The sequence below is a fragment of the Camelus ferus genome, chromosome 25 (assembly GCF_009834535.1).
Source record: "Camelus ferus isolate YT-003-E chromosome 25, BCGSAC_Cfer_1.0, whole genome shotgun sequence".
Taxonomy (NCBI): Eukaryota; Metazoa; Chordata; class Mammalia; order Artiodactyla; family Camelidae; genus Camelus; species Camelus ferus.
Genome location: NC_045720.1, coordinates 10,152,335 through 10,176,050, shown reverse-complemented (window position 1 = coordinate 10,176,050; position 23,716 = coordinate 10,152,335). Strand labels below are relative to the sequence as shown.

Genomic DNA, 23,716 nt, shown 5'->3' with positions numbered 1-23,716 from the left:
CCTTGATGTCCCCATGGATGACGTTTTGACAAATGTTGCCCAGGATGACATTATTGGCAGATGAATTGTAGAACGAGTTGAGTGGCCATACTTGAAGAATACTAATAATGGCCCCATATCACAGGGGAGAAATGTCTGAAGTGGAAAGTGAGGACTAAGAACTATTTGACAGTTTTGTCTGTCATGTAGGAGGGAGGCATATGAAATATAAAGATCATACAATTCAGAAATGTCCTTAACAAATCCAAAGTCTGGAAGAAACCAAAGAGGTGAATTAGAAAGTTAAAGTCCCACATTTACGATTATGACATGAATTACATTAATGGAAATACATTAAGAGATTGCCGTTTTCCTCATCTTCCGACCACTTCTGAGGATGCCATTGGCAATTCTGCTCAAGAGATGTCAATGAATTTAAGCAAGTGCAAATGTGAGCATCCAGTATGGTAGGTGGAGTGGGGCAAGAGTAGAATTAGTCTAGAAATCATAAAGATTGGCTTTAGGAAATGAGGGACTTTTTTCAAGAATAAAGAGGACTACGGAGAGAGAGAAATCTGATCTCAAATGCTTGGGGAGAATCTACATCCTGAGTGGCTCCTGATGGCAAGCCTCCAGCTTGTCCACGGAAGTGATAAGGAGGTACTTTTCGTCTGTTCTGAGGGAATAAAAGTCTACGCTCTGTTCCTCATCATGTAATAACTTGTCTGGGTATCTCTTGGTCTCTCATTATGGTTTTGCATGTAATTACAGGATTATCATTGGCCAAGTTTGCTAATGAAATAGTGTTGACCTTCTGTGGGTGGTTAGATTGAGGATGCGTAAGCTTCCTAGGAACTTACAACTCTAAAACTACGTATCTGTGATTTCTTGTAAACCTTAAAACCTTAGTCAAGTAAGGGGGACTTCTATCTAATGGTGACCATTGGCAATAAAATAAGTAATGGTTCCTGTATTTCAGTAATTATTGTTCTGCGGTCTTGATATAGAACATACTAGAGTTATTTAGAGCCAGGCATTGATAAGTATTTCTAATAAAATAACTATTATTTGTTGAATGCCTGTATAGGCCCGATGTTTATATAACACCTGTAAGGTAGACATGACATTATTTTCAACGTATAGAATTTACATAAAAGGGTCAATGATGTACAGCAAGTACATGATGAAGGTAAGATTCGAAGTCCAGGTGCTTAATCAATCTGCTACTTTAATTTTTCTGGGACTCAAATTTCCTGGGGCTCTAATATGTTGGGTGTAGCGTACATAGTCTTTAGGAGTCTCTACTTTGGTCCATTTATTGTGGATCATTTTTTCTGCTTGAATCCTTTAGACTCTAATAGGACCAATACAAATGCCTGACAAACATTTGAAAAGCAAACATCAGTGTGAAACATATAAAGGCGTTTAGTGGGCTCTCAGGAGTTTTCTTAAATGGATCAGAGGAAGCTGAGAGGCGGCCATCTAGCTGACCATTAGCACACACTTTTAAGAGTCACAGATGTGATGCTCTATAAAGTAGATTTGCATTTGTTAAAGGTCACTCTCCACTGAGTATTTGCACTTATGTCTAAGACACAAGAAGGCCACTTTACCTCATTCCTCCAATTTGTCTGTTCCATGATCAATATCAGAGTCTAGACGAGAACGACTGCAGAATCTTGCTGCTGCTTAATTTCCCATAAGAGTAACTGGACTTCCTGAAATACCTCGGGTGGGCAGCAGAGACAAGTGCACTGGAGTGACAAATGTCCTTATGCTGCCTTAAGATGTACAATTAGCAGAGCTGAATGCTTCCTGTTATTCTTACACACCATTCTACTGAAATCTTCCAGCAAAATATTTATTTACAAAATAAAGAGAATACTACAAGAGTGAGTCATAGAGCCCTGCATTTGAAGAAAAGTCAAAGATGTACGTGGCATTTCACGCTCTGTCTAGCAAAGGCCCGAAAGTCTGCCACTCCTACGGGGCTTCCTATCTCTGGTAGGGCCTCTTGTCTCCCATCTGAAAGTTCTGCTCAGTCTCAGGATCAAGCATCAAAGTTGTTTTATTCAAAGGGCTTAAAATGGCTTCACAGGAGTCCCTGTAGGGACACAGACTGAGTTTCTCTTGCTTCTGGTCCTACCCCACCTTACATCTTCAGTCCTAACAACTGGGCATCTGCCTTGCCTGAGATCACGTTCTAATTTATATATATATATATAAACATATATATATGTTTTAGGTACTTACCTCTTTTCTTTTACCCTGTGTCTGCGTCCCTGTGCCTTTGAAGACTAGATCCTTGGGGCCCTAGGTCCAACTACATGTGGATATTTGTTCCACTTAACAAAAATGTATTGAATACCTATTACATGCTAAGGGGCTGGGAAACACAGTGGTGGACAAGACAGACACATTTTTCTGCTCTCATAGAGCTTAGAGTCTAGGGGAAGGAGACAGCAATAAACATATAAATTAAATAAACAAGATGGCTAAACGGTATCCCTTTGAGGAGGGTGCAGTTGAGCAGATACTCAGTAAGCTAAGGGAGCAAGAGTACAAATGAGTAGGAGAAGCTATTCAAGGTGGAGAGCCGTGAAACTAAAAGTGAATCGGGCAGCCTGTGCTTGGTGTGTTTGAGAAAAGTCATAAGAACTGTATAGCATCAAAAAGGGCAGAGTAGGAGTGAATGAGGCTGGAGGTGTAGTCCAGGGTTCTGATCAATTCAGTAAGTCTTAGATGGGCTTCATGTTTTGTGCTTTTTAAGAACACAGTCAGATTTGAGGTCAACTGATGTAGAACCCTGGAGGCCACAGTACAGATGTTTTATTACTTCCATCAGTGATAGAAGCCTCTTGAGGGTTTTGAGCAGTAAAAGGAGGGCCTGATCTGAATCAGATATTAAACGCACCACTCAGCTGCCGGAATAATGAGGTATAGAGAGGCAGAAAGTGGAAGCAGAAATATGAGTTATGATGTTGATGTTGCAGTCTAGGGAATGGACCGCAGTCACTTGACTGGGTCACCAGCAGTGGAATTGGTGAAAAAAGGTTGGATTAAGAATATGTTTTTCTAGCAAAGCCAACAGGAGTCTCTGATGGACTAGACGTGGGATGTGAGAGAAAGAAACGGTCAAGGATGATTTCAAGGGTTTTGGCCTGAACAAATGGATAGACAGTATTGCTGTTCCTGAGATGGGAGGGAAGTATATTTCAATAGGAGATAGAAGTCAAGGGTTCTGGTTTGGACAGATTAAGTTTGAGCTGCCCCATTAGCATGATTGTGGAGGCATCCAGTAGGTAACTGGATCTGTGTATCTGGAGCTCAGAGGTGGGAGACTTAAACTGAGAGTCATCAATGTATAGAAAAGTACTTCCTAATCTTTTTCACAACATGGCACATTTAAAAGAATAATAACTTCTTTGCCTTTGTTAGTATGAAATGGAAAAATATCATTGGCTGCTGAGAAGAGTGAATTAACTTGTGTTAGCTGTAACAGATCCCTGCACATAGATGATACTCGACTGTTAGCTGTGAGTAATCAAAACATACCAGATTTACCTGATTTTTTTTTCCTTGAAAGTCAAATTATTATTAAATAATCCAGATTTAGTTCAGCCTGAAATTTCCCTTCTTGAAAGCACTAGGAAAGGCACATTTGGAGAACTGCACAAGTATGAAGTATTGTTTGTAAAGAGTGGACTCTTGGTTGTTCTAAGTTGAATAGGTCTGAAAGCACTGTGTCAACACTAAAGTACGGTATAAAATATTATGTGGCACTAAAACGGCAATAATTATCAGGGAAAGTGAAAATGAATCCAGAGCAGGAGGATCCCTTTTGAGTATTCACCTGAGTGTATCTCCCTTGATTTGTATTCCTAGAAGGAAGAACGTGAAGGCCTCTGTGTTTAAGACATATTGACTCCCTTCTGCATTTGCATATTATGGATTGCCACTAACATGCACTGAGTGGAAATCTTTATGAAAAAAATGGTGCTGTTGCAGCAGGCTGTGCTATGGCAGCTTTATTCACTCTTTTCCTGAGGATTTCGGCCTTTCAGGCTTGAGATAAGAAAAGAAAAAGTAAATATTTCAAGTAAATAGCCTAAAATTGCCATATTAAGACAACAAAAAATGCAATGCAGGGATCTTGTTTGGCCCTGATGCACATAAACCAATTGTAAACAGACATCTTCTAGACAATTAGGGAAATATGAATATGGACTGTGGGTAAGATGAAATTAAGTGATTGCTGTTAGTTTTATTAGATGCATTACTATCATGGTGTTAGGGAAACCATACAAACAAAACATGACCTTATCATTCAGAAATTCATACCAAAGCATTTACACATGAAATGACATGGCATCTGGGAATTGCTTTAAGCCAATCCAGCAAGCAAAGGAATAAACAGAATCCGAGGAGGCACTCATAGGTAAGAAGTGGTGTCAGCAAAATTAGGATTATTGTTGAAACCGACTGTCTTGTTACAGAGGGGTTCGTTCGAGTATTCTTTTTTATGTTAGAAAAGTTCTACAATAAAATTTCCATGTAAAGGAATGAAGTCATCCTGGGGGTGTGGAGGAGCTTCTAGAAAGCCTTCATGAACAATGAGTACTTTTGGAAACATCATAAGCAACTCATGCCAAGAAGCGGACTGTTGTGCTTCACTCTGGAACCCACTCCTTGTCTAAGTGTGACTGAGAGATTAAATCCAAACGTGTGATCCCAGCACAAGTGATGTATTAGGAAAATTGTAGTTGGTTCTAATTCATAGAAGGGGAAGTGGGAAGAAGTGACGAGAAACAGACAGCTGGCTTTCAATCTCCAAAGATAACTTGAAAGTTAAGCTTTTCTCTGGTTGATCCTTTCTCTCCTACCCTGGCTCCTACCAATGACTCTTGAATGTCCTGACATTCCGTAGACTGGTTTATTTAAATATGTGTAAGTGTATTTTATATGTATGCTCAACTCCTCTGTCAGGGCATGCAGACAAATCATTCATCCAAAGCTGTGGGAACACTCGAAGTTTCCAGAAATGGCAGACAGAGCTAAAAAGGATACTACTGATAGCTGATTCATTCATTTATTGGTTCAGTCATCCATTTAACCAAATTTGAGTGCCTATAGGTGCCACGTACTACGGTAGGCAACTGGGACTCGAATGGTGAATCACTCATGGAGTTTACAGTTTAATGACCCAGAGACTCCACATTTTGTTATAAATGAAGGAAGGCATAGAAGACCGAAGAAGGTAAATCATGACTCTGGTTGTGTGTGTGTGTATTTGTGTGTGTGAAATCACACACTAAGGAAAAACATATATTCATACAACCACCGCAAAAAAAAAACGAATGTTTTTAACTTCATCTCTTATATCTGGCTTCCCCTGTTCTCTCTCACCAGTTGTGACCTACATTTGCATTCTACCTTACAGTGAGACCAAGCTATTTTTCTATTTCCTAAATGTGTCACCTAATTGGATGTCTCCACATCTGTTTTCCTGCCTCCTCCATACTCAAGAAGACCAACTCTCTTCACTCTCCAAAACCTAGAGTACACGCCACCACCTCTCAGTCTTGCTCCAATACTCCTTTCTTGCTACCCAGAAGAATTACATCTCCCTCATCTCTTTTCTCATAGCACTCTGTTCAGATATGAGCCGTCACACTGAAGACCTGTGTTGTCATCCTTTTTGTTTGTTTGTATGTCCAGGTTTCATGCTGCACTCTGAAAGTCTCAAGGCAGAGTTCGCACATGCATCCTTGTAACATCGATGCCTAGGACAATGCCTGACTCATAGTAGGTCATCAATAATATATGTTAAATAAACGAATGGATAAATTAATGAATCATATAAATGAGCCTTTTTGATATAAAAGTTTAGTTCCCAGAGAGCGGTATACATCAGTTCTTTTAGCCAAAGTCACTGGATTTCAAAATGGGAAGAGATCCTAGAGATTATCTATTCCAAAGCCACAATTTAGCTTTGGAGTCCATGGCATAATGGCCTGGACTTTCCTGGTTGGCACAGAATGAACTGCCTTGTTATGCTTTGATTGCTCTACTGATTCTGTGTTAACAGATTCAGAAAGAAAGTAGGAGGGCCAGAACATATGAGAGGGAGGGGCAGGGAGAAGCCAAGGCAAAGGTAAACATTTACAAAGGGGCTTATCTGCTGGGGGAAAATGGTCACTGACTGTCCTAATGACCTCTCCGTTTAATACCGCGGGCCCCTCCCCCAACCCCTGATCCTCTTACTCTGCTCTGCTTTTGGTTTCCCCCTGACACTTACTAACTTTTGACACGCGATACCACTTATTTACTGACCATGCCCATTGCTGAATGTCTCCTGGTCCTGACTCGGTGCTCCTTTCGCTCTACATTCTTACCTCACAGGTTTATTATTTTCACAGCAAGCATTGAGGTTTAAGAGGCCATAGAGCATAATGCTTTAGAGCAGTGGAGAAGGACTTGTTTTCACACTTCCAGTTGCTCATGGGTCTCTGTGTGGTCCTACTGGGCACAACTAGTATGCAGCCTACATCACAGGTACTTTATCAGGTGGGTTCAACACCACCAGAACTGCTTTATGCCCTGTTCACTCAGATGGATCTGCTGGTCACCCTCTTGCATGCCCGATGAATAGCAAATTACTATAAAATGTCCTAGTCCTTACTCTCAACTTCTGTACTCATCCCTTCACACACTGGTTACAGGTCAGGGACTGGAAACAGACCCCAGACCCCATTTTTGACTCCAGAGTCCATTGGCCTGGGTTTGAATTCTAGCTCTACTTTTTTCCACTGTGCTTTTCTTGGTCTCAATTTCCCCCTATGCAAAGTGGGGAGAATTGTAGCAGCCCCCATTGCGTGTTGCAGTAAAAATGACAAAAGTTTATGCACGTGAATGGCTGAGAACAGTGCCTGGCGCGGAGTCAGTATTCAATAAATGTCAGCTCTTATTGTTACCACTTGACCTTTCCTCAATCAGGAACTCCCCCTTCATCTCGTGGTTACTGAATTTCACAGCCAAGAGCGTCCTGGGAGTGCAAGAGAAGGTGGCGGTGGGGGGTTTGGAGGAGGGCAGCAGGACAGCTGTCTAGAAACTGAGATAGTCGCCCTTCCCTCCTCTTTTCTTCTAAGTAGCAGAGGGGGGGCCTCCAGCAGAGGAAGGAAAGAGGACCCATCGCCCTACATTTGAATGGCTGAGGATAAAAAGAGATACTTTTCTTGGCTTAGAGATTCCTGGTGACTCTCTCCATTCTGCAATGAAGTTTCCACTTCTGGGTAAAACTCGGCTTGTCCCAGAAGCGGTGAGGAAGTGGGTAAGGTGAGCACTTGAATCGTTTTCCGGAGAGTTCGGAACCCCAGGCTTCATCCTAACTTTATAGGCATTTCTTGGCTTGAGTTAGCACCCGTTTGGGGAGATACTTTTTTGAGCTGCTAGTTATGTCCTGAGAGGCAGTGATGCGAGTGTCCTGGAGGATGGTGCTTTTCCATCCTGGGTAAACATCTATTTGTTGAACGCATTTGTTTGTATAAGCCTAGCCCACTTCCTAAAGAATATTTAATAAACACATCACTTTGACATATTGAACATTTAAAACGGATAGAAGAGAAAAGTCAAGCAACAAATGAGGAAGAAATAAATTCTGCTTACTAAGCTGATTCGCTTAATTGAACTAATATTTGAGGGATGGCTTGACTAAAACTATACACTTACACATATTTATGCTATAAACTCTTGCGTAGTGCTTACTATATTCTAAAGCACCGTTCTAAGGTTTTTATGTTTTCACTAATTTAATCCCCTCAGAGTCACAGAGAGGTAGCAAGATTATCTCTGTTTAGAGATGAAGCAATTGAGATACAAGTAGGCTAAAGTAGTAGTAAGTGGCAGAGCTGGGATTTGAACTCAGATAGTCTGGAGCCAACACCCTGGTTCTTAATCATCATGCCATACAGGATGGTTAGAGAGCCATTTAAGGCAAAGTGTATAAAAAAAGAAGTATAACTGTTTGATCGTCAGGTAAAAAGAGGTGGGCCACTTGGTATGTGTGATGTGCAGTTCTGGTTGAGTTACTGTCTGTCTCTGGACCTTAGTTTACCAGCATCTTATAAACTGAGTTATTTGCTAAGACTCTTCTTGGGGGCTCTTCTCGCCACCACACACTAGGCTTTTCTGCCTCTAGTTACCACTCCTGTTTCCTTCTCAGCCACTCTGCTTTGTGTCCCCATCTCTCCTTTACCTAGCACCTCCTATCTGTCCTGATCACCCTCATTTATTGCCTACTTCTGCTGCAACAGGCTGGAAGGAACATTCCATGTTGTTTCTGCATTAAAGACAATAAATCCACCAGGCACAATCCTAGGAGAGAGAAAAAATGTAAGGATTCACAAATGGGGCAAAGTTAAAGGCCACCTACCTCTTCATTATGTCAACTCTTCCCTTCCCCTACCCCCAATACAGATGTCGTAGAAAAGTCCAGGATCAAAGGACAGTGGAAAGATGACTTAAAGAAAACCCTAAATTATAAGATCCTCCAAAAACTGAGACTGTGCCTGGTTGATTCACTGATACATCCCCAATGCTCTACATAATAAACACTCAGTACACATTTGTATTCTAAAGAAGGCCACCCAGTTCCACTCCTGTCCTATGCATAGTTCCACCTTTACAATCACTGTCAATATATGTATATTATGTGGAGTTTGAAAGCCACTTTATATCCATTATATTGTATATTTGCAATGATCTCACTTAATTCTTCCTTGGCTCTAGTGCACCAAGATAAACTCAGCTCACTTCCTATTTTTTAAGGGGACGTCCCCCGGCAACAGTGAAAACCTCTTTCCCCTGAAGCAGGTCAGGATTCAATACAATAAACTTTCTTCTGAGAGCCGAGTGGGTATTGGGCACTCAACCCAGGCACTAAAAAGCAAAGGAGAACAGAACAGCCAACAACCACTGCAGGTAGCAGTGACTTGAATGTCTGGGAAAGGAAGATACCACAAGAACGTCCTTTTCCTTAGTCAATGAAGCACTGAGAGCATTTGAAGAATTGGACTTGACTCTTGTGGAGGACTGACCACAGTTGAGTGGAAGCCTCAAGATAGTCTGTCTTGGTATTAATGATGGCGGAGAAGGAATTTTGGATAATTACTATGGCACAGATTGGAAGTAAACAGTTTGGTTTATTCCAGGAAAATATCAGCCTTGTTCTCCCTTCCACTAACAATGGCTGAGGGATGGACAATGATGGATGCTAAAGGTGAGTAAGGAGACTTCTACTGAATTATTTGATGTAACTAGTCATGGAGACTTACTCAATAAAAGCTTTGTTTTAGAGTGACTTACCTGCCCTCTGACTTATTAGAAATATGATTTAAATAGTCTCTATTAATTGTAAGCACCCCCACTTTAAAGCAGAGACTTGGATGGGAGACTTTAGTAGGCAGCTGTAGACTTGATTCAGTCTGTGCTGTTTTGGAAAATGGAGAATGACATCAAGTAATGCAGACGCTTACTCATCCTGAATCAAGACCCTGAAAAGATGGGAGGTTGGGGCAGGAATTATTTTTCAAAGGATCATCCTAATTCTCCATGGCTAAATCAAGGTGATGGAGGACAGGGTTTTGTGAACTGTTCTGCCATGATGAAATTCAACTATGAAAAACTGATTTTGTAGGTTTGGGTCTAGTTTTACAAGAGATATCCCACTCATGAAGTGTTGATAAATAAGAGAACACGCATTTTCTGATGCCTATGATGAACTAGGGGCTGTGTGGTTATAAGCTGATTTAATGCTTAAAATTCTTCTGTAAATGATGTAACTGGTGTTCAAAGCAATTCTGTAACAACTTACCCCGGGGTCAAGCAGCTGACAATATGTGGTGGAGTTAGCATTTGGACCCTAGGATGATTAGCCAGTTTCATTACCCCACACTCAGCCCTAGGACCTCTACGTGACCAAGTTTGCATCTCTTTCTCCTTTAAAGATGCCCAGCTAAATAAAGGTGCTCAATACCTAGCAAAAGTAGAATGAAAAGAATAAAAGCAGAAGATATTCCATTTTTCTGCCTTCCCACCCAGCAAAGTGTCAGTCCTGGAACCAAGTTGCAATCTGTTGCCTCCACTCTTGCACCTGAGGAAGTGAGCCCCACCCCCCCAGTCCTGCTGAGCCGTCAGTCCTTCAGCCAGCTCTCTTCCATTTCCCTCACTGACTCCTTCAAACCTTTATCAATCTCTCCAAACACCATATCAACCTCTTCTCAGCAGATCACCTTATCACTGAGACCATGAGACAGGAAAACTTCCAATGCTCCAAACGTCCTTTGGCCATTCCAATACAGTGCATCCAAACCAGAGCACAGCATCTTACCCCCTGGTATTTTCTTTCCCACCAAGCAACACCACCATTCTACAGGAATTCTAAGCGATTATCCTGATAGACGATAAAGTAGTTCTTATCTTCTTCTCCCAACTACTGGCCCAAATCCAATCATCAAATAAAAATTTTTGCGTTCTAAATTTTTCTTGAATCTCTCCCTTCCTCTGTATCCCAACTATTCTTGCCCCAAATGGGAATGTCTTACTCTGTTGCCTCAATATATGAGCTGCCTCTGCATTGGTATCTCAGTTTTCAGTTTCTCCCTTTTTTCATTCTTACCACATGCACCAGTGTGATTCATCTAAAAGCCAACCTTTTCACTTAATTTTCCCACAGCTTCCCATCTTTCTTACAAGTCAAACTTTAAGCTACTTGGTGGGGCATGTAACACCTTACAGAACTTGTTATAAGTGACTTGTAACTTGTAAAATGTTTAGGACAGTGTGCGGCGCATGGTAAGCTTTCAATTTTGTTAGTTCCTTTGATGATGATGATGATCCTGAGAATGGTGATGAAGAAGGTGATGATAATGGTGGTCTGGTTCTTCTGCCTTCTGCCTCAGCTTCATTTCTGCCATTCAGCCTCAAGCAACTCCAAATGGCTTATACTTTTCTCAAAACAATATGCTTATATTTTGCTTCTGTTCTTTTTATCTACACAGTCCCTAGTACCTGAATAGGCCTTTCTCCCGGAATGCCTTCTCCTCTGGCTAAGTCATGCACCTTCATTTCTCTTTCAGGTGTAATCTCCGCCTTGAAGCCTTCTCCCAAACACTCCAGGATGGGAGCGGCTCCCTCCTCGACGCCTTCCGCACCCCTTGTGAATATTGCATTATTGTGATTGGCTGTTTAGTTAAGTCTGTCTGCCCACTACACAGCGAGCTTGAGGGATGAGCTGCTCTGATTCAGTGATTGACCCCAGGTCCTGGCATAGCAGCTGGCACATTCAGTTAAACAAATGAATGAACAGCAGGAAGTAAGATCCAGGGATGAGGGTACAGACTGGAAAAGTGACAGGACTCTGGAAACAAGAAGCAGGAATCTACCTTGGACCTCCCTACAGGTGTACAAAGATCTGGCTTTGTGATTTGAATCCAATGCCCTACCTTCCAGTTGGGTGTCCTTTGTGTCTGCTTCAAGGACATGCTTTATTTAAATCGGCTTTATTCATGCTTCATTTGTTTTACTTTGGGTTTTCCATTTAGTAGGAATTAATTTAGGGGCATACACTCTAAATTACCTTTGGTTACAATCACGTGAAGAGAAACAGAACTAAAGGAACTGAAGGCTGGTTTTGATGGATGTAAGAGCAGATGCTGGGAGACCTGCAATCATCTGGGAAGGGCTGCGGGTAAAGGGGGTGCCTCCAAGGGAGTAAACTGCTTCCTTCCTCTCCGTGGGCAATGCAGCAGTGCCTTCCTCATAATTTTGCCGAGGATTGGCCTTGACACTGCCTATGTTTTGAATTACTCTCACATCGAGGGGAGATAGCAAATCTCTAGGCGCGATTAAGAACCTTTTAAAGGGGCAAAGTTCAGAAGGAACAAAAACGGTCTGCACAAAACCATAAACAGTTATGGTCCTTTCGGTCTTTTTCATTCATGACTGTTAATCAGCTCCTTGCCCGGGGATGGAAGGTGTGATGTGTGTGCACATGCTAATCAAACTGTGCCAAACGTTAGGCTCACACGAGGCTTACCCTTCTGCAAAGCAAACACGGGCCGTTATTGGTTATCACCTCAACTGCAAAGAGTTCTAAGCCAGGTACTATTGATCCAAGTCAAAGAGATAAAACCTGAAGGACTTGGCGTGCACGCTCTCTCGCTTGGGGCAACTTCCGTCTCTCCAGTTTCGCATTTCACAGCACCATAAAGTGAAGGATGCAGTGGCCCACGTGGACACGGTTGCCACTGATATTGCCAATAATAACAGCTCCTGAGAGGCTGCGGGTGAGAAGTAGGTACAGTGTTGGCATTGTAAGCCGAATGCGGGCTGTGGGGCCAGACAGGTCTATTTCTGCAAATATTTTTATAGTGTTATTGCCTCTTTTCCACTCTGGTTCCTGTCCACCGCCATGGATCTCTGTATATTTTGCCACAATTTTGTTGCATGTATACAAATTTAGGATTGTTATGTCTTCTTGTTGAACTGAATCTTTTATCATTACACAGATCTCTCTTTAAAAAAAAAAAAAACCTCTAATGATATTTCTTGCCTTAAAGTCAACTCTGTTTTGTCTGAAATAAATGTGGCCACGTCAGCTTTCTTTTGCTGTTCACGTGGTCTAGCTTTTCCTGTCTTTCTACTTCCAACTTCTAACTTCCTTTTAGTTTTAAGCGTGTTTCATAAACAACATATCACTAGATTTTTTTTTTCTTAAATCTAGGCTGACAGCTTTTGTCCTTGAATTGAACTGAATCATCAGTTTACACTCAATTTCATTACTAATAAAGTTGGACTTGTGTTTCCAATTTACTATTTGCTTTCCACTTGCCCTATTGCTTTGCCCTTTACTCTTCTTTTCCAGCCTTCTTCTGGATTAACCAAGTGTTTTAAAAAATAATTCCATTTTATCTCCACTTTCTTTCAGAGGAATTGCCACTGTCCCCCAGAAGTTTCTCTTTTTAGCTTCCTACCCCAGAAAGCATTAAAAATATGTCTTGAGAGAAATACCCGCAGGAGTCTTTTGCTTGCTGCAGACTCTTTTTTTTAAACTGGGAGCTTGTGCACTCAGCATGGCAAGCCCAGTCTCAGCCTCCTTGCCTCCCCAGCACTCAGCTCGGGCTCCTGGGGCTCCTCCAGCTTCCAGTTTGGCGTACCTGTCAGCTCAGCTGTCAGACCTCCGCAGGTGTCTCCTCTCCCCGTGGGAGGCTGTTGACTCAGGCCAAGTCTGGTCCTTAGCCTGTGTCCAGAGTTGGCAAACGCCCTCCAGGGAGGAAAACACTGAGGTAAAGAGGGCAGGGCTGGAGCCAGAGTGCTTGCCCGCATCCCTGTTCGGCCAGGCAGCCTTTGCTGGGCCTTGGGCATGTGATTTCACCACTGAGATTTTAATTCTTCTCTTGTAAATTGGGAATAATGGTGAACACATCTCCTAGGGTCACCGTGAGGATCTGGTAACATAATGAATGTCAAATATTTCACATGACAACTTACACATAATAAATAATCAGAATGTTAGCTATTACTAGATATGATTGATTCCGTTCATCAGGAACCCAGAAATTGCCGATTTTGAATCAGATACCACTTAGCAATGGTGCTGCTCTGAATGACTGACTGAATCTCCTTTATGACTTTGCTGCCTCATTGTGAAACATTGGATTAGTAATAATATCTCATCAGGGCTTCATTTCTAATGTTGTAAAGTCTCAGATTGAATCACAGGGGTGTGAGCCAGGAACATCATGGTGTGTAAAGCAGGGTTGTTCTTGATCAAGGCCCATGTCACAGGTCTGAAGCTGAGCGAAGGTCTCAGACAGAATTCTAGCTTAACTGAACGAATAGCATTCATGGTACTGTTCTCATTCTCATCACGTGAAAATAAATTTCTAATCACAGTGATCCTGATTCAGTTGCACATTCTAGTTCTACTTTACATGAACATGTTGGATATAGATGTTCAATTTTATATAAGAATCAAAAAATTACATACTCTTTAATACTGTCACCAATCAATGCATACTGGGATTTTTCTGTATTTTCATATATTTGTGTTAGTCAACCAACTGTACTGCCTTGGGAATGATTGTCTTTTGCTCTGAGATTACGGTTTTCAATTTTTTATTTTTTATTTTTCTTTTCATAAAGAATCACTTTATGATTTTTACTTTATGAAATGATGCTAGGTAGTAGAGTAGTTGTGTTTGAAGTGATTTTATTCATCCTGGAATACTTAGAATAGCCTCTTAGTTGAAAAAACAAGCAAACAAAACTGTTTGCTCATCCACGAAAGCTGAGCATCTGAGGAGCACTTACTGGGGTATATCTATGCTTCAGACTCCCCCTAAGCTTTGTTTTTCCTCTCCTCAGTTTTGGATATGTTGTCACGCTTGCCCACTGTCCATGAGTCGTGGATTTCAAGTTTTCATTTATTCTTCATTTCATTTTATGGAAGAAATTATGTAAGAGTGGTATTCAAAATTTCAGGAATTCCCCCAAATCATAGAATTATTAAACTCAAGTTCCCAAGATTCACTTCCATACTAAAATATGTCAGACATCATATTGTTGACATTTTAATTCCCTTTGTTACCAAAGGGAGAAACTGAGGCAGAGAGTTTGGATGATGTGCTTGAAATCTCATGATCAATGTTGGAATCCGGGGGAAAAAAACACTCAATTCTGTGAATTCCTAGTGTTTCCCAGGCAGATGGAAAACATTTCTGGTCTTTTTTTCTGGTCTCTAGTCAGGGCAAATGTAGAAAAAGGTAATAAATCTCTTCCCCTTCCCTGCACATTCCTCCCCTGCCCCAGAAGCTGTATCACAAAACTGCCCTCTTCCTTATTGACTCCTGAATCCAAACCAACTCTTGCCCCATCTCTCGGCCTGGAGGAGACTGGCCACTATTCCACCTCCCTGGAGGCCGCCAATCAAAGATCCAGATTCTAGCACCTAGTTCGTATCGATGTTTCCAGGAGGTGCACAGAAGACATTTTGTCAGGCTTGCCCTGCACCTCAATGCCCTTCTATTTTTCTGTCATCAGCACAGACTGTTCATCTGGTTCATGCATACTTTGTGGTTTTTTTTTTTTTCCCCTGTAGAACTTGGAGCCATGGTAATAAAGTCAGTTTTCAAGGAAGCCGTGGATTGAATGTGACTCTTTCAATGAAGCTCAGAATCATAGCACTTACTTGTCTCTTGATGTTGACAGCTGAATTTTTCTGAAAGGACCCTCTGGCTTGTATGTGTTGTATTTATGTTGGCCTCACACGATGACACAGTTCTGGTCATTGAATGTCAACTGCCACATACTAGGTCCTACGATTCCTTTCTCAGCACTGTATGAGCTTAGAATCGTTCATTTTTAAACATGAGTGTCCACAGGTATTTGGTTCAATTCTTTGTCTTTGAGGCAGTAAGCTCTTATTAACCCTGTTTTGTTGGTAAGCCAGCTGAGGTTAACCAAGATAAAAATTTCCCCCAAATATTCAAACAAGTGTTGGGGAAAAAGGAAGTGAAGACTCCCTTGTTTTTAAACACTTTAAGCAATGAATCCTGTTCTCAAAGAAAATTTTACGTGAAAACCCAATTTTTAAACCCATTAAAGCAACTGGCATGCCATTATTTCAGAAGATCCAATGTGCTATGTTCATTTTACTATCAATAGATGTAAAAAAAATCTTGAGGCAGTTTTGATGAAATAAACACGTGGATCTGCAGGTCGGAGATGATAATTGTTTCATACCAGCATCAGCAATCCATTTACTTTTGGTTTTTGTTTCTTGTTCGGGTTTCGCAGTCTCAACTTAAGCCTCCACTCACGCAGGCACATAGATGTAAACGTTACAGTAAGAGAGGGCGTGTCTTACAAAGCACCATGCAGCCTCTCGCTAAACTAAGAGTCTCTGAAGATCTTTGGATCTTTGCTACCCTAATATAAATCACTAACAATATCTAGCTACTGCCCATATTCCTTATTATAAATACCAGTGTCAAAGGATCCAAAATTTACAAGCACTAAAATAAAAAAGGTGATGCTCTGGTGTTTCATGAAACGTTTTATTGGACCACCTGCAGCACACTGTGTTGAAAGTGTGCTCCAAGCCCGGAGAGTCCTGTCTAGTATTTAACTAAACGCAGTGTATGTGTGCTCATTTGTGCCATTTTATGCAAGCAGATGTGTACAGGGCTGCATTCCAAGAAGAAGGAATTCCAAGTTAAAAAAAAAAAAACACTTTCTAAATAATGATATAATTCCATGAAGTTTAGCTGTACGCCCAGAAATGGGGAAGGAAGCTCTAAGTTCTGAGCTCTGCACAAAAACTAAGATATCCCATTAGAGGGTCTCTGAGATTTTAAAATTTAGCTGAGACGTTTCAGTGTGCCTGTTCTTATAGATTTTAAAAAGAATAGTCTCTATGTTATGGATATTTGAGTTGACTATTGTAAAACTTCTAAAACACCCCAGAGAATTCTTTCCTACTCCTCCCTACGTATTCTGGCTCTTGCCTGTCACCCCGTCTACACCTTCTACAATAATAGTCCCCTCTCTGTGTTTCCAGCAGAATAAGCCCTTGCCCACCGGAAGGCCTTTGTTGCTTTTTCTACACGCCTTGACATCTATGACTGCTTTCTTTTTAATCAAGGATCTCTATTCAAATATCACTTCTTCAGTAAGAGAAGCCGTCCCACTAAGGGATCATTCCTTCCAAAGTAGCCCTCTTTCCTTCAGCCACTTGCCAACGCATTACCCTCTTCTATCCTAAGACACATCACATACCTTTACTTTTTACTTGCTTTTTTCCCTGCCTTCCTCGACTAGAAAGAACACTCTGCAAGGACGGGAGCTGTGTCTGGTTGACTATGTACCTTGATTGATCTGGACAGTCCCAGTGTTTGCCTGTTGTTCTGATTTTTATTATTGCCCACCTTTACTCTCTAAAATAGGTCATTTTGGACAATAAATGATATGGTCACTTTAGCCAGATCTGTCTTCTTTCAAGTCTCATCCCCTAATCCTAATATGGTACATGATACATGACAAAAACTTAGTGAGTTTTTGCTGATATTAATGTGTCCTGGATTGGAAATCATGAGTCCTAAGTTCCAGCCCCAGGTCCAATTAGGATGGAAGCCTATCACCCCTAAATGATTGGAAAGCAGGTGTAAGTTTCAGCAGGCAACACCCTCATATCAGACAGATAACAGAGTACTTTCAGGCAAAATGGTTCTGTTTCTAGAGATTTACATACAAGTTCAATGTTAATTAATGGTCCAAAGCATACATTGACACAGGGGTAGTTTAACTTAAAATAAGGAAGAATTACCAGAATTGGGGGAACCTCATGAGGCAGTGAGTACTTGGTACTGGAAATGCTCAGTGAAATCCCCAGGAAGTTTATTCCTATTAAAAAATATCCTGGGTTGTATATTCCAATCCTGGCCTGTCAGTTGATAGTGGTGACACTTAGTCTGAGATCAAGAGTTCTCTTGTGTAAAACACAGAATATGATTTTGATTCTTCCTATCAGATCCTCACATTTTCTCTGTCTTTTTTCAGTTTGCTGTTAATTAAGCAAGGGTTGGTAAATTATTTCATTGTAAAGTGTAAGTGACAAAACCGTTTTTTGGCATATGAATAGAAAGGCAGCCTAGCGTAATATAATTTGTCCCAGGCGGTTGCCTGGACTTCCAGTCCAGGGACTGAGGGGTTGGGTGAATTGCCTAAGGAGCTGAGGTAAACCACTCAAGAGCCCCTGAGACAGAGACAAGGCTGCTCCTGCCTCTGATGCCTCAACTTCAGACTTTGTTAAATGCGTGTAATAAGAGTTGTTTTGCATCCATTCCAAGATCAAAAGAAGATTCCAGGGAAGAATGTTGCTTGCAGATGAGGAAACACTATATAAATATGAGAGCCTTGAGGTGCTGCACAAAATCCAGATGGGGGCTCTTACACGCCCAGGCGGGAGCCCTGTGAGAAGCATTCAGGGTTGAATGAATTTCCCTCCCTGCAGTGTGACAAAGTTGAAGGTAGAATTATTCATGTGGACATAAGCGCCTTGAAAGGTGAGAGTGTAAGAATGAGCATACGTGTCCCTGATGGGAATCAAGGCAGGGCGGGAAGGGAAGTGATACTTCTTAGCACTCACTTTGTGCCAGGTTGCCTTACATAGGTGATCTCATCCATCCTAAGCTTCATACAAAGCCAGTGAGAGAGGTGTTTTTACTCTTATACTACAAGTGAAGAAACTAAGGCTCAGAGAGCTTAAGTAAGTTGCCCTAGATACTGTAGGTCGTGGGCAGCCTGCTGGAGTCCTAGGAAGCAGAGAGAGAATTAGCAATGCTTATCGACAGATAACTAGATAGAGAAGTTGTGGTATATTTATACAATGGAATACTACTCAGCCATAAAAAATAATAAAATGATGCCATTTGCAGCAACATGGATGGACCTGGAAAATGTCATTCTAAGTGAAGTAAGCCAGAAAGAGAAAGAAAAATACCATATGATATCACTTATATGTGGAATCTAAAAAAAAAAAAAAGACAAAAAAACTTATTTAGAAAACAGAAACAGACTCACAGACATAGAAAACAAACTTAAGCTTACCGAGGACGAGGGAAAGTGGTGGGAAGGGATTAAACTGAGAGTTTGAGATTTGCAGATACTAACTAATATATATAAAAGAGATAAACAACAAGTTTATACTGTATAGCACAGGGAACTATATTCAGTATCTTGTAGTAACTTATGGCGAAAAAGAATATGAAAACGAATATACGTATGTTCTTATATGACTAAAGTATTGTGCTATACACCAGAAATTAACACAACGTTATAAACTGACTATACTTCAATTTAAGAAAAAAGAAATAGGAAGTGTGTGAATATAGTGCCACAAGACTAAGCTATGAATGTTGATCTGCCCCTCTTCCAACTTAGTGATGTAAATAACAGTAAGCTCTCCCTTTTCTTACTCCTCCGACTCCATGGCTTTCTCATCCCCACCTCTTGCGGGACCACTCAACTTCAGTTTCACTTGCATGGAGAACAGGAGAAGCGCAAGGAATTGTGTCCATTCATCTGTATCCTCATCCTTTGCCATCCACAAAGTCTGTTTACTTGCCTAGTAATGGAAGTAACATTAAACTTAGTCCCATTCATCATCCTCAGGAATCTTTGGATCCAACCCAGCCCTCTGTGGTTTTGCTTAGGCACAAGGGTTCACAGGCAGAACCAGAATTTTAACTCACTTCTCTCTAGCTCCCCAACCGTGCTCTACATGTTCCATCATTCAGCCCCCTCGGTTGTATCAGTTACGTGCAAAAGGATGGGCTCCACTTTGTAGAAGATCCTTTTATGAAATCACAAAAGTATAGTTATGGGAAATTCCAATTCTTTAAAATTCATTCAAAAACATAAAAATTTAGGTCACGTTAATAGATAGAGTATTTGCAGATCTGGTTCCACAGAAGAACTGAGTCTAAATTGAATACAAGTGATTACTGGACTTTAAATATTGTCTTTTTTTTTTTTTTTTTTGGCAAAGGGGATGGAATTGATGACTACCTTGTTCTCTTATCATCAAGGTCTATTATTTTTTCATGATGACCTCAGAGTAGCCATGGCATTTATAGTCTTATGATCTTACCGGCTCTCTGCCCAGAAACACAGGGGAATGAATCTTTCCCTAAAATAAATAATTCTGAGGACTTTCAAGCACCTCACTGCCTCTAAAACAATTTAAACTTCTTATTGTTATTAATAAAGATGTCTTTTTTGTATATCTACATTTCGTTTATTCTTTGCCACCAAAGAGCCTTACAAACAGTTTCTTCCCATGGCATCTCCAAGGGCAGAAAAAAAAAAAGGGGGTTTTCAAAGTGCTTCTAGAATTATTACTGTGTTGGAGTGGGAAGGGTATGTATTTGAGGATGCAGCAGACCTAGAGTTAATGCTCAAACTTGAAGTTCCTGGTGTGTGCCCTTGGGCATATTTCTTAACCTTTCAGGACTTCAGTAGCTTCATCTATAAAATGCATATCATTCTACCCACCTTTCTGAGTGAAGGATGCAGTAGCACGCTGCCTGGCTTCTGTGGGTGTTTAGTAAGCCTTATCTCCATCCCCTTATATCTTTATAGACTTCTAAGTGATCTGCAGCAGATTCTCCTGCATTGGTGGTCTTCACCGTGACTAAGTCAAATATGTATTTGTTATTTAGTCAAGTAAAATGTATTTAAAACTTATTTTCTAAAATACAATTTTATTTTTATTGTACGATAATACGTCTTCTTTTTTTAAAAGCATATTCAAACTACACAAGCAAGTATGTAGTGAAAAGTGACTCCCTCTTCATCTACCCTGAATACTCATGCACCACTTCTTAAAAGTAACCACAGGTAACAGTTTCACATAGAACGTTCAAGAAAACTGCAGCGTATATATGTGTATAAATGTAGCTGTGCTATTCTTTTAAAATCACTTACTATGGCTTTTCTCCATTTTTTTTCACTTAACTTATCTGAGTTATTTACTAGATTAGTATAAATTTACTTCATTCCCTTTAATAGGCTCGTAATATCTTATCATATAATCAATTCTTTACTGAGTAACATTTTTTACATAAATTAGCAATAATATTTAATATTTTTGAGATAAGTGGTTTTGAGGTTTTAGAAACAAATTTTGGGTCAAATTCTGGATTTGCTTCCAGCATAGTACACTTGGAATTTCTAAGTCTCCATGTTCTCCTCTGTTTAACCAGGACAAGAGTAACTGCCTCCAAGAATCATAAGGATCACACGAGGTAATACTGAAGCAGACCTAGCCTGCCACCAACTTACAGTAAGTTTCCAATACATGCTAATGATAATAGCAACAGCCTGGTAACTTCTGACTTAAGGGTGTTCCTTATGAGCTGATGACTTTGAGAAACAACAGGTAGCAGGACTGTGCAGGATATTGCGGTTGTCACTGTTGATGCTTTTTGGCAGCCAATAAGGTGAAGGCTGGGTAAGCCAGCCACAGGCCTTGACCACTCTAAGGAAATCTGCAGACAAAAACAGTTTGAGGTCCCATATCACGCTGTATTTTTCACTGCATGCGATTACCTCACTCCCCTGCTAGCTGTGAACTCCTAAGGATGAAAAAGGGACGTTTCTTGTCATATACATAGCACCTTACAGAGAACGAGAAACACTGTAGAAGAGCCACAGTCTTCCCTGTGGTGATAGAGGAAGAAGAAATCTTAGGAGGAGGAGGTAAATATTTACTGAAAACGTACTCTGTGTTGAGGACTCTCCCTGAATTACCTGATTCAAGAGCCACACTCTGAGGTGAAGAGTTTAATTTTCAGCACAATACCTAAGTTTGGGATGTCAGTTTCCTCGTGTGGAAAATGAGAAGAATCCAGTCCTGTCTCAGAGCTTGGCTGTAAGGTTTTAATGAGATACTACATGCAAAGGGTTTAGAACAGGGCGCAGTGCAATGTGAGCACTCAAAGAGCAAATTGAGGCTTAGCAGGATTGAGAGGGACCTGCAAGGGAACCTGCGGTGTAGACACAGCAGTCGGATTTCAGAATCTCCGCTCTTCACCACTGAGACGTACCTCTTCTCTGTGCTTGTCATGAATGTGGACTGAATGAATCACTGGCAAGTTCTGCCTTTATAGAGAAAGGAAATGAGATTTAGGAAAGCAGAGTAATTCAACTGTATCTCATATTAGGACATACCAGTCTCCTCCCAAGTTTTATGTTTTGGGGTACTTTCCACTACTACAAACAATACAGTTCTTAGGTTCTGGCTTCAATGCACACTTGTACTTTGCAGGTCTACTCAGAGGACTGGGAGGCTGGAGAGTGTAGGAATCAGGAGCCGAAGTTCCAGGGTTCACCCTGTGTTTCTGTGGACCAGTCACTTAGGCTGTCTCTGCCTCGGTTTCCTCATGTATAAAATTTACGATTCATTATTTGTAATCTCTTCGTTCCCCACCAGGTTTACTCGGTTTTGTTTCTTACCTCCTACCCAGTGAGAGCTAAAACGCTGTAAGCCCCTCTTCTCCCATTGCTCATTTGCTAGCTGTCTTCAGTAGTCAATGAGATGACTTGTGTGTTGAGATCAGCCTGAACAAAGATGCATCAGGAGTTAGCTGGAACTCCTTCTTCACTGGCGTGGAAATGAAACTGTTTCTTGAGTGTGTGATCCCTTGACTCAGAACCTGAGAAAGGGGCCAAGCCCTCTGGTAATGAGTAGTCTCTAAGCAGCCTGTTCCAGTGACATCAACCCCATTTGTTGTTTGGTACTATGATGCAGCCATTTTTAAATGGCTCACACCTGTTGTTACTATATGTGTGGCTAAGGCTCGGATACTTTGACATCAAAACAAGAATGGTTGCTGGGAGACGGAACAAAGACGTAGAATTCACGGACGCTTGTGTCAGCACTGCAGAACACTCAGCAGCATGTCAGCTCAAACAGCCTATAGGCACACTGGGGAGACAATCAAAAGGAGCAGAGGCATCAAAATGCATCTAAATAGAGAATCTGAGACTCCAACAGCCAAAGGAGACTGCAGAAGTGTTCCGCCACTTCAAGTGCCGTGTGCAATGCTTGGATCACTCCACTGTATTCTAGCCCAAGTGTGCCAAGCTCCTGTGGACAGAGCCCCCGCCCTGGGATGGAAACCTCACTTCCTCCTGAGATGCTTCTAAAGTCTAGACAATTCTATTAACCAGAACATGTGTGCTCTAATGAACTGAAGTCATTATGACCTTCCTATAATAATTCCAGTTGCATCCCCATTGACGCAGGGCCCAAATCCAATCATTCTTCCACATGGCAGCTCCTAATTCTTTTCAACTGCCGTCTTTACCCTAAACATCGCAACCCCCCCCCCCCCCCCCCGATTTAAACATATCCTCCTATCATTTCTCATAGGATGTGGTTTCAAATCCTGTCCTAGTTAGGACAGAGACCATAGTTGATTAGGAGGATTAAATTCTATATATTTGCTCATTAATTCTGCCAGTCATTAAACATAAATATCTTATGTGCCTACTAAAAGGAAGACATTCTGAAGGCTATAGAGATAAATCATGTCTGATCTCTTTCTGCAAGTTGTCTCAACTCTGTCAGCTTTTACTCACTGTGTGACTTTGCGTGAGTTGTTTAACCTTTCTGAATCTCAGTTTTCTCATCTCTAAAATGTGAATCGATTGAGCAACCGCATAGGGTTGATGTAAGAATCCAACACAGTAATGTGTGTGACACTCTTAGCAAACTGTGATGCACCGTAAGAACATTAGGTGTCCTGATTAGAAGAGAGAGGAAGACTGAAAACTAACCATCTAGGTTAGATATAAAAGGATTAAATATCACCAAAGAATGACTGACAGTGCCTAAGACTGAGGACTGAATGTTAAGTGTGCAATAAATACCAAGAAAAGAAGAACTTTCTAAGCCAAGTCCAAATTAAGAATCTGTTAGGTGAACTTCCAAGCAGGCAGAATTGACCCACAACAGAAGGAGTAGCGATGACTCTAAGGGAGAAAGGCAGAAACTTATTGTACAAGAATCCAAGTGGAGCAATGATTGCATTCCAAATTCTTTCCATAAGGCAAATGAAAGAAAAATACTTTGGAAGTTGGCTTGCAAATAAATGCACAGGTGTGTGCCCATCTC

The 23,716-nt window shown here is 41.1% G+C and overlaps 1 long non-coding RNA gene across 2 annotated transcripts in view; it reads left to right on the top strand.

The window, feature by feature from the left end:
* Window positions 1–20,882, top strand: part of LOC116659788 — a 72,699-nt gene extending 51,817 nt beyond the window's left edge. For both annotated transcript variants that reach the window (XR_004315137.1, XR_004315136.1), the window contains 2 exons: window positions 20,342–20,436; window positions 20,802–20,882. This is a non-coding gene — a long non-coding RNA (uncharacterized LOC116659788). The remainder of the gene's footprint in view (window positions 1–20,341; window positions 20,437–20,801) is intronic.
* The last annotated feature ends 2,834 nt before the right edge of the window (window positions 20,883–23,716 follow it).